Source organism: Rhineura floridana, chromosome 11 (assembly GCF_030035675.1).
Source record: "Rhineura floridana isolate rRhiFlo1 chromosome 11, rRhiFlo1.hap2, whole genome shotgun sequence".
Classification (NCBI taxonomy): domain Eukaryota; kingdom Metazoa; phylum Chordata; class Lepidosauria; order Squamata; family Rhineuridae; genus Rhineura; species Rhineura floridana.
Window position 1 is genome coordinate 26667261 of NC_084490.1, and position 11641 is coordinate 26678901.

Consider the following 11641-nt stretch of genomic DNA (forward strand, 5'->3'; position numbering starts at 1 on the left):
GAACAACCATTGTGCAGTTGCAGATATCAATGACTTTGCACCTGCTACCATCTCAGTTAGAATGTCAAGAACTGCATCCAGATTAAAAATCTATTTTCATCTACAGTATTATCTAACTAGCATCAGGTTTGATTCAGCCTTATACGAATGGTATGTGGTGCTGTTGTCAAACTGACATAAAGCTTGCCCCATAAAGATGTCTCTCCACCAGTACCCTTGTCTTAGTTAAGTTAAAAATGTTTAATATTGTTGCAACTTCTCTGTCAGTGCCTCTGAATAATCTAAATCCTCTGGGCCCTCATTTCCTCCTCTCTTTATAAACTGGGCATTTTCTTATCTAGTCTAAGTAAATTCTCAATCTAACTCCACTCAGGTTAAATAAGGTATTTACTTATCTGATCCTTAACAACAGCTATGTATTTCAATAACTTTGCCTTCACATACAATAAATAAATAAATGAACTTTGAGAATTTTATCTGTCTCTGCTCCTCTCTCTGGACAAAAGAAGCCTATGTTGAGGGGAGCAAGGTAATGGCAAATATGAATTGGCTATTTTTCCAAAAGGGATGTTACAGTAGCAGTTTATCCTTCTCCCCTCACCTTCCTACCCTCCTCTCTGTGCTTAAGTCAATACTGCTTTTATTAGATACTTTTAAATTTTATTTCTCAGGCTAAGAATCCCAGAAGCAATGATGACCAGGGTGGTGCTGGGAGGGTTTTTTTCAGTGCAGAGATTATGGGCAATTAACTGGAGGAAAGATATTTTAAAATATATTGGGAAGCTGGCAAATAAATAATATATGAAAGCTGAAAAAGGCATGCCTCTTGTTAGATCCAATTCTGAAATGCTTGCAGAGTTAAATAACATCTTTCAAATGTGCTTCTTGTTGATCTTGGAAATGCATTGAGGGACAGGAAGAAAGAAAACAAATTATTGTGAGAATGGCAGGGGAGATAGTCACATCCCCCAGTGTCTTAGTCTTGGCAGCTTTCAGCCACGGGAGATTGACTGCATATAGAAACTGTGTGTGTTGTGCGTGTGTGCATAATATAATTTATTTGTATTGCTGATTGTTTTCTATTGCTTTTAAATGTATTTATTTTGCTGTAAACTGCCCTGATGTTTTGCAGGAAGGCAAAATATAAATACTTTTATTTAAAAAATGACTTTCCCCTTTTGAAATATGAACTAATTCAAAGGGATTTTGTTTTTCAATCCAGGTTTATTTCTCAGACAGATTAGAGACCAGAGTTTCCTTCACATTGGCTATAAACTGGCTTTATCTGCTCTTGTCTGGTGGAGGCTGGTACCTGCTCAACTGGCAATTTTAAATTGGTTTTATTTATTATATATATGTGTGTGTGATGGAGAATTTATATATATCCACACATATAAAACATATTAAGAAGGTATATGTTTTAGAATCACAAGGAACTAAGCAATAGGCCACAGGCCTATTATATTGAAATATATTCAGGGAACCCTAAAAATCTTAGCATTAAATTCAGGCCTGTGAGCAAAACTTGGATAGCAGGCAATTCACCCTACTGTGAACTCCTGCGTTTGCCAGAAACAGGTCGGTGTGTGATTGACAATTATTAATTAGTGTATTGTTTAAAGCCATTGGCATATAATCTGTGACTGATATATTATAAGACATAGTTGGCAATTACATTCTTTGTTTTAGTATTTTATAGAGCCAGAGCTCTGACTACTGGAGAAAGTTTATAACGTTAGCAAAGCAGGAATGAAATAAACTTTAAGCTTTAATATTGATTTCTAAAATAACCCAGTGAGTTAAACTGTAATTTTAATAAGTAGAATACAACTTTGTAAGTGGGTATTAATGGTGAAAAGGGTATTGTGGAGTGGTTTGCCTTTTCCATTCCTCTAAGGCTGAGAGACAGTGGCTGGTTCAGATTTACCCAGTGACTTGTTTTAAATGTATGGTCTCCAGACACAGTACAGCACCTTAATCATAGCCCTTCCTCTATAGTTACTTATTTTTACAGTTAGGTATGGGATTTCTAAGAAAATATAAGAAATAAGAACCCTTATTAAAACTGTGGTGCTCATGGAATTTCAGCCACCCTAAGCTGAGTGAGCCAAACCCAACCTGGCATCATTAAGGAACATGTTAGCCTGTCCAATCAAGAACAATGGATGTACTGGGTTTGCTTGAAGGCACATTCACAATAGAAACTGGTTTCAACTGGCCTGGAAAAGTCATGGAGGACAGCAGAACAATAGTGATATTAATAAGTCAGACAGAATATTGAAATAAGAAGTATATTACCTAATGCTTTCTGATTGGTTTAGAAAGATTTCAGAGAGGAGGAACTGTGATGTTATGTGGGAAGGAACTTGTGGGATTGGTGATCTAATGTCATATGCTGTAACTGTACTGTATAAAAGAGCTTGCACACAGTGCCTCATTGCAGTCCTCTCCAGACTCTCTGGGAGGCTGACCCCGCATATGCTTGTAAAGGATAAAGGCCTACCTTTTTGCTACAAGCCTGTGTCTTCAAATTTCTTCAAGGACCCCCAGTAAAAGATCCCATAGGAGAAAATTCTCCATCATGTGTGTGTGTGCGTGTCCTTCATTCACCCTGATTTGCTTGTGGGGTGTTTATTTGTCTTCCCATTTGTCATATATTCGTTCCACACTTTTGAATGTGTTTCTCCACCATTTCCAAAACATGAGAAGTCTGATTCTTTCTCTTTTTTTGGAAGCGGAATTGTTGTACAAAGTGGCACAGCCCTTTCAACTACTTTAATTGCACAACCCTGAAGTTCTTATGCACGTTTGTATGCCTTCCACAAAATAGTAGGGCACCCTTAAATGAAAAAGAGAAGAGTTCATTGTCACTCCAAATTTCAGTATGACACTTCATACCTCACTCCAAGTTTCAGTATGACATCAGTCAGTGGTAGGGATGGGTGGATCTGTCAAGTGTGGTTTCACTCAGCTTCTTGTTTTTGCCAGTCTTAAATTCAGCTCTCCACATTGCCACATCAGTTTGTGATTTTTTTAAAAAGCAGCCCTTGTGAAAATCCATCAACATTTTACTGTTGATTTCCCTTTATATATAGAATGCTTGCATACAATTTTCCATAATATGATACATTTTGTATGCTATTTTCATTAATACATGCATTTTTATGCACACTTTACCCTACTATACTGTATGCATTTTTATTCACATTACTTGGCTGGAGAACTGCACTGGAAAATTCCAGTGTGAGTTTTGAAGGATGGCTGTGTGTGGGTTTGTATATTGTTTTAAAACGTGTGGATGTGTAGGTTTGCATTTATAAAATCTGTAACCTGTTAACTGCTTAGGGCAAGTGAAACCATGTGTGGGAAATCCATCAACCTCTCTCAGGCTCCTATGCCTATCATGCCTGGGTGAGCCTACCCTGCAAGGAGTCAAGCTAGCCATGCTTCCAGCTATTTCCCCCTGCCACACTCCTTCAATTGAGGAGGGAGGTATTCCTGATTCACACCCCTCAAAGCCCCACAACTCTAGGTGAGTGACACAGGTTGACATCAAAAGCGACCCATACCATGTCCCACAAGGTCTCACAACCCTGTGCACAAGTCTCTGAGATCACTATTCACCTGCAGCGTACCTCGGGGTACTCACAACTTGTACTCACCTCTTCTCTTTCCCTCACACACCTACCATACAAAGGCTCAGCTTAGTCCTTCTTCCCCCACCTGGCCAAAGTATTATCTCTCAGTCCCCTATGCAGATCCTCTAAGAACATGTCAATCTCTAAATCAGACAAATGCACTTCATCATCCCTAGACAGTTCTTCTCTATAATGCTTGATCTCTGGAATTACTCCATCACCCTATCTTTGCAATGCAATCCTGAGCTCTCTATTGACCTTCCTGCCTGCCTTATCCAGTGCCCTAGGATTCCCATCACCCCTCCAAACCAGTCTAGGTAAAATGTTTGACCATAAAATAACAGCCCCAGGCCCTCTGTGCCAGATCAATTTCAAATCCCCCAAAGCCTGTAAGATTAGTGCCTTTCTCTTCAACAGACCAAGGTCATTGGCCCCTTCATGTAGAATCAGTATTTGTGGCATTAATCTGACCTCACCCTGATTAAAGAGAAGAGGCAACAGCCTATCCCAAGTTAACGCCTTCTAGCCCAATCACTGGACCACAGCCATCTGGCTACATTCCAACTGGGTCCACAGCATAGAGCATGTTGCTCTATGACTGGGCCAAAATATGCTGTAGCTGGTGATGAGGACTCAAATGTATTCACCTCCATCCCAGCAAAGAAAGAACAATATTGTAAACACTGCCCCATGTCACTTCTCCCCCTTCCCACCCTTTAAGGGCCAAATGTATGCCTTATAAGCATCTGACTTCCATCTGCCAAAAGTCTGAATGCCACTCCTGGGCATACCTGCCGGTGCGGCCATCGATGCCACCCCAATCCAAAATGAGTCTATGCCAAATTCTTTGGGACTCACCCCAAGCCCCTCAAGGGCTTTCTTATTGATTGTCCAAAACTGATATTTGGTCAGTGGTTCATCCACATGACAGAACAGATACCCCATGGAACCTCCCCTGTACCCCATATATTCTTTCAGAGCCCTAACTGGCATATGTACTCCTCTGTAGATGGTCCCAAAACCACCGCTGATCCTCTTCATCTCTGGTCTATCTTGGACGTTCAAACCTGAAGTTGTACCCCTAGCCCTATATACAAAATATCCTTGAACTGCAGTGCCATTGCCAAAGGTCAGCCTTACAGCCAGCTTCCAACTCTCTTATTCTAAGTGCTCCAAAAATGCCATCATTGCCGCAGCATGGAATAAAGCAACCTCATATGGAGTATTGCAAATCACTTTCCACTGTTGCTTCATACCCCTAACTAGAGTTGACAATAAGTAAGTCCTCTTGTCCTAAAGGACTCTCCCTCAGACATTCCTCCATCAACTTCTGGATATGGAAGTCCATGGAGACATCCTCAACCCCTCTCATCTTAGCTATGAAAGCCAAATCTGCCGTCTTATCTCTTATGGTGCTAACAGACAACCCCCAGGCCCTCAAGTGTACACAGTACTCCATCAACTGCTCCACTTTAATGGGCCATCCCTAGGACCCCCCTTGTATGTTCTGAACTCTACAAATTCCCATATGCCACTCAAATACTGGGTGCAATGGCTAACCCCATGGCTATCTCAGCTTCACTCCTCCATTCTCCCACAGCTCCACTGATATTGGATCTGGATGTTCCTGAGCCCAGAAAACTAACTTCCCAAACCTGCCCATCTGAAGACATGTCAAAGCATCAGCAATGCCATTATCTAAACTAGGCACATCGTGTGTCCTAAAAAGAATATTAAAATGCAGACACTGCACTGTGAATGCCCTAACCAAAGCCATAACCCTGGGGTTTTGGGATAATTGTGAATAAATCACCTGGACTGTGACCTGATTATAACACCAAAAGTGCACTACTCTATTTCCAGGACCTGTGGCCACAATGTATACGGCCACCATAATCAGGAAGAATTCTAAATATGTAAGGTCCCAAGTCAGCCACTCCTGGTGTCACACTGCAGGCCACTATGCAGCACATCACCCATCCCTTAATATGACTCCAAAGCCACTTGCATGCACCTGTTCTGAGGCCACCTGCAATTCAGCTTCTAACATGTCCTCTCTCCAAAATAAAATCCCACTGAAATGATGCAAGAATTCCAACCACACCCTGAGGTCCAGACGGATCTCAGCTGTCACCCTCAGCCTATGATGTGGTGCCCGCAAGCACCTCATGGTGTCACAAAGGCACCTGATAAATACCCTGCCCAGGACCAGTACCTGACATGCAAAATTGAGTGATCCCGCTAACTCCTGTCGCTCCTTCAGTGTCCTAGCTGACCGTACCTATGGAAACTTGTGATGCAATGTTAGCAACTTATCCCCAGGCAAACAGGAACACTGGACAACCAAATCTAACTCAATGACCCAAAAGGTCAAAACAGAGCTAGGCCCCTCAGTCTTTTCAGAGGCTGATGGCACCACAACTCTTCATCCATCTCGCTGAATTCCTGTATCAAGCACATCCATCTACCTGACCCCTTGTTTCCGACAAACAGGAAATCATCTAAATATTCAACCTCCTCTTTTGAGCTGGTCCACCCCCTCACAGCCGACTCTACAAATGAACTATCTCACTCAAATGCAGCACAAGAAAAAAAAAGCAACCCATTGGGAGGGCCCAATATATATAATACTGCCCTTCATAATAGAAACCCAATAATTCAAAAAGCTATGGATGAACTGGAAGGCGGAAAGCCGACTTTATATCACTGTTCCTCATCAGTGCCCCCTTGCCACACCTGCACACTGTTATGAGGTATCAAATATTGGGAATTTTTAATCTTTGATTCATCTCAGTGAACCAGAGTTTGAAAAGGCCTGCAACAGCAAAGATTCCTGGGAAACAGCCCCTCTGTGACCTCTGAGTACATATCTTGCAATGCCTGAAGGTATAGACTTCCTGACTCATGGAAATTTGGGATTTGTCACCCAGTAAGAATAGGCGCTCCTTTCAAACAAAGGAAATGTTTATGATAATCTAGGCCATCACGAGGAAACAGAATAGCTCCTTTCAAACTAGGAGGTGTTGTGCATTTCTAAGCCTTTGGAGAAGACAGGATAAACTCCTGTCAAACAAAGAAACAAAGATCACACCTATCATCTGGGAACTTATCAGGAAATGAGTGGGTTCCCACCTTCCTGATCACATTTACTTTGGGTTTACTTTGGGGTCAGTTTAGTTAGGAAAAGGTATAAAACATGACAAGTGAGAAGGGGAGTTCAGTTCATCTTCTGGGTGGCTGCGACAAATGCTTTTCTTATCAACGCACACTAGCATCTTTGGGACAATTTCAGAGCTATGGATTTGGCTGAGAACTTTCAGATCTGGTGATGGTTACAAAGGGTGGAGCTTTTGCTTGCAGCAACTCTCCAGGAAAGGTATATGCAACTATCTGGGCCTTTTTCTTTCCTTTTTTCTTTCTTTCTGTGTGGGTGAGCTTAATGTGAAAGTGTTTATAGGGCTAGTCTCTTTGCTTTAGTCTATCCAGTGTTGCTGAATGAATGAATGAATGAATGAATGAATAATAGTTAGAAAACTACTCATTGTTAACTGCAATTGTAAACTGCAATATTTTTCCTTGTTCCTTCTCTTAATAAAACCACTCTTTATTTTACTTGCAGTGTATGTGTTATTGAGTTAAGGGTAAAATTATACATGTTCTGGGGGTGACGTGCGGGTAACTCCAGCAAAAGATCCTGCTGCTCTCTTTTGGGGAATTTGGATTTCTAGTGAGCTCTGCTCATGAGGAAGTTCAAGGTCCCTTCGTAATAACACAACCTTCACTGTGCTGTCTAAGGATGTGTAATAAACTGAAATGTGGTCATTTACAGAGTCCCCTTTGGGATAAGAAAGGTGATGCACTAGCCTAAACTGCCCAGGTTCCTTCTTTTGAACCACAAATAGAGGGGATGTATGCAGCGTTGGCAAGGGGGAGGGGATGAAAAAAGACCCAGGACTCTGCCTGCCTGCACCTCCCTGCCTATCTTCTCCCTAATCACCTCTTCCATTCCCTCAACTGATTTCAAATTACTACTAAACATGAGACCCTTGGCCCCTGATATGGAATCCTAAACCCATTCCTAAAACCATCTAACAAATAATGCCTATCCTCCAACTTAGGATAGCTCTGCAACAACTTATCCAAAATTGGTAAATTAATGGGGCTGAGGCCCCTTATTTTGAGGCGGGCCAGTAGCTCTTGGTTTTCTCCCTTGGCTGTCCTTGGAAGGTCTGAAGTTCCACCCAGTAAATGAAGCATGCCCCCCTCACAAATGAAATCAGCATGGGTTCCTGCCACAACGCCCATGGGAGCTGTACTCCCAACAGAGCAAACAGGGTTGAACCAGCTGCCCCGTGCTCCCATGGGCTGCACTAGTGGCCTGTAACTTCAACCCCAAATGGCCATTATCTAACTGATCCCCAGATACTGCCTTTGCCCCAGAAAGGAATTGTCCGGACAGGACAACTCTGGCTCCTGTCTATCCCATCTCATGTTTGGGTCAAAAGCCATCTGCATCCTGAAGACTTCATCATAAGCCAGCCAGGCTCCACCCATTAATTCATTATATGCTCTAAATGCAGTGTCAATGTACTTCATGAGTACCCCCCCCAATTGTGCTGTTTTTCTAAAACTACCCCCCTATATGTCAGGAAACCCACCAACCAATTAGACAAGTTCCTAACAATCTTTTATTATTATTCCTTTCCTTCTTCTCCCCTCTTTTATTTTTGTATACTTGCTCCAATTCTCTAAAGAGAATTGAGTGTGGCTATTACCTTCCCCCTCTCTTTCTAGAACCAGCTATTGAGCTTGGAAAAGTTACTTTTTTGAACTACAACTCCCATCAGCCCAATCCAGTGGCCATGCTGGCTGGGGCTGATGGGAGTTGTAGTTCAAAAAAGTAACTTTTCCAAGCTCAGCCCTCTGAGAAGATTCTAGCAGACCAGTGTGATGTTCCTATATTAATGTATATATGGTAAGTGTTGTTGTTTTATAAGATACATGGTAAGTGGAGTGAAAGAGGAGGGGGAGTGAATGGGCAGTAGAATGCGAGATGATTGGCTGAGTGTTTAAAATGGCTGAATGTATAAAAGGAAGAGTGAGAGTGGAATCTGGAGGGGAGAAGAGAAAGAGGTGGATGTTGATAGGTGGATGTGGTGTGAATTTGAGAGAGTTGTTTGCCAGGAGAGCGTGAAGAAGGAGGGAGGTGGAGTTCAGATTAGTATTGAGTAAAACCATGTGCTTATGTGCCTTAAGAAGAAATCTTGTTAATCTTGTTAGCTTTGTTATCTGTAATAAATACTTAATTTGGTTTACCAAAGGCCTGATCCTTGGCTGGGGTTTCACAGACCAGAAGGGAGGGTAATGTAATGACCAAGGCTGAAGGGGAACTGTAACAAATGGTGGCAGCGGTGAAGAGAATAATAATACCAGTATTCAGAGTCTCTGGGAATACTAGTATTGGGACGTTACTGGTGGTTGCCTAGCAGGGGGATCTGTTGAGATCTGTGCTAGAGCGGGGAGAGAAACCATAAGAGAGAGCGGTCCGGACTGGTGGAGTCCCTGGTGGTGCCTAGAGACAGGCAGTAACCACGAGCAGGTAGGAACCTGACAGGGAGAGCCAGGGAAGGACGCATCACACGTGGTGGCAGCAGCGGTGGGATACGAACAACAGAGAATCCAGATACAGTGATGTGAAACAGAAATAACAAAACAAGATTTCTTGTGAGAGTGACTGGCAAAGAGTGTGTGGCAAAGAGTGAGTGAACTCAAACACCGTGGCTGAATACATAAAAATGAAAAGAGAGGAGCTGGTGGAGAAGTGCATAACATTCAATTTACCTCACGAGGGTAAAGGGGTAGATGAATTGAGGGTAGCACTTATAGGATTTGCTACTGCCCAGCAAAAACAACCTGTCAGAGAAGAGACCCCAGAAGGATACTTAAGCAATCCCGCTTATATAGAGTACCTGAGAGAGAAGTTGAGGAGGGAGGCTGATGAGAAAGATAAGCAGCGGGTCTTTGAGGCTGAGGAAAAAGATAAACAGCGAGAGTTGGAAGCTGAGAGATTGAGGATGGAAGCTGATGGGAAGGAAAAACAGAGGGAGTTGGAATTTGAGAGAATGAGAGTGGATGCAGAATTACAGGCAGAAAAGTTAAAATTTGAAAGAGAGAAGTTTCATTCTGATGAGACAAAGAAAGACAGAGATGGAGCAAAAATAAAAATTACTCCAAAGGACTTTGCTGTCTATGAGCCTGGTCAAGATCCTCAAATTTACCTCAGCACCTTTGAAAAAGCAGCTCAGTTGTGGGGGCTACCTGAAGATAAATACATGCAGTATTTATCAAACCTGATTAAAGGGGAATTGGCTGAGGTATACCAATATTTCCCCTCAGACAGGCCTGTCACCTATGCTGAATTCAAAGAAGCAGTGTTTAAAAGATTCAGACTGGGGCCTGATTATTTTAGAAAGCTTTTCAGAAACTGCCAGATACAGACAGGGAGGTCTTTTGTGGAACTGGGAGCAAAGTTGATGGATATATTTGGAAAGTGGATGAGTAGTGCCAAAGCTCAGTCAGTGGAAGAGGTGAAAAGCCTCATGATACTGGATCAATTATACCATCAGTTACCACCAGAAATAAGGCTCCTGGTCAAAGACCGTTCCCCTACATCTGTGCAGGAAGCCGCAGAGATGGCGGATCACTTCGCCTGCAATAGAACTGGCTGGGTGGGGAAAACATCAAGAAAGTGTAAACCCAGACCATATAATGCTGGCAGAAGGGATGTGGTACCACAGAGAGTGAGTCCTCCATTAAAATCTGAAGGGCACAGGACACCCCAGAGTGGATCTGTGTACCCTAAAAGTGAGGAGAAATTATGCTACAAATGTGGTAGACCGGGGCACCTACGTTTTCAATGTGAGGTTGCCAACCCCATTAGTAATCCTGCTCAGACAAGGGCAGTGAAAACAGAGCCCAAGGCTTTAGAAACAGCGAAAAAGGTTCAGTTTTGCCAGATAAACTGGACAGAAGTAACAGACCTTGATTCAAGTCTGAGAGAGGAAGTGAGTGTACAAGGGGCAAATTATTGGGCATTGCTTGATACTGGTGCCGCTCAGACGTTACTGAGGCCAGATTTAATAAAATCTGAGGTAATATTACCTCAGGAAACTGTGACTATCCAAGGAGTGAGGGGTCAACCAGAAAGTTTGCCTGTGGCCCTGGTGGATATGACTTGGAGAGGCCGAGAGGGCCAATATAAAGTAGGCATTAATGCCCAGCAACAAGAACCAGTAATACTGGGAAGGGATGTAATGGGCGCCCAAGGAAAGATCTATGTAGTGACCAGACAGCAACTTGGCAGAGAAAAAGAAGCCATATTAAGGGGGGCTGAAACAAACAGGGTGGAATCTGTTAACCAGCCTCAGGTCACCATAGCAACCACTAGCAGGCCTGCTGAAGGAGACAAATTGTATCAAGTGGTCTCTGGGGAAGAAGCAGATCAATTCAGGGAAGAGCTGCATAAAGATATAAGTTTGAAGCAGATAAAGGAACAAGCCCTGACCCAACAGATTCCTTTCACTGACAAACTGAGGAATCAAGTTGTGTGTGAGAATGGGATTTTATATAGACTGTGGTTGCCTGCTGAGAGAAAGGATGAATGTGTTGCGTTCCGCGTGTGTAGGTGAGACGTGGTATGAATCCAAGAACCAGTGAAGCAATTGATAGTACCTAGCAAATACAGAACCAGATTGCTAGAGGTAGCCCACGATGTCCCATGTGCAGGACATCTGGGAATAAAAAAGACCAAGAGGAGATTGGCAGCACATTATTATTGGCCAAATATCTCCAAGGATGTAAAACAACATTGTCTATCTTGTGGAATATGCCAAAAGGTGGGAAAGAGTGGAGTAAAGACCAAGGCACCCTTAAAGCCCCTTCCTATAATTGGACAACACTTTTATAGAGTGCGAATAGATTTAGTGGGCCCTTTTTCCAAACCC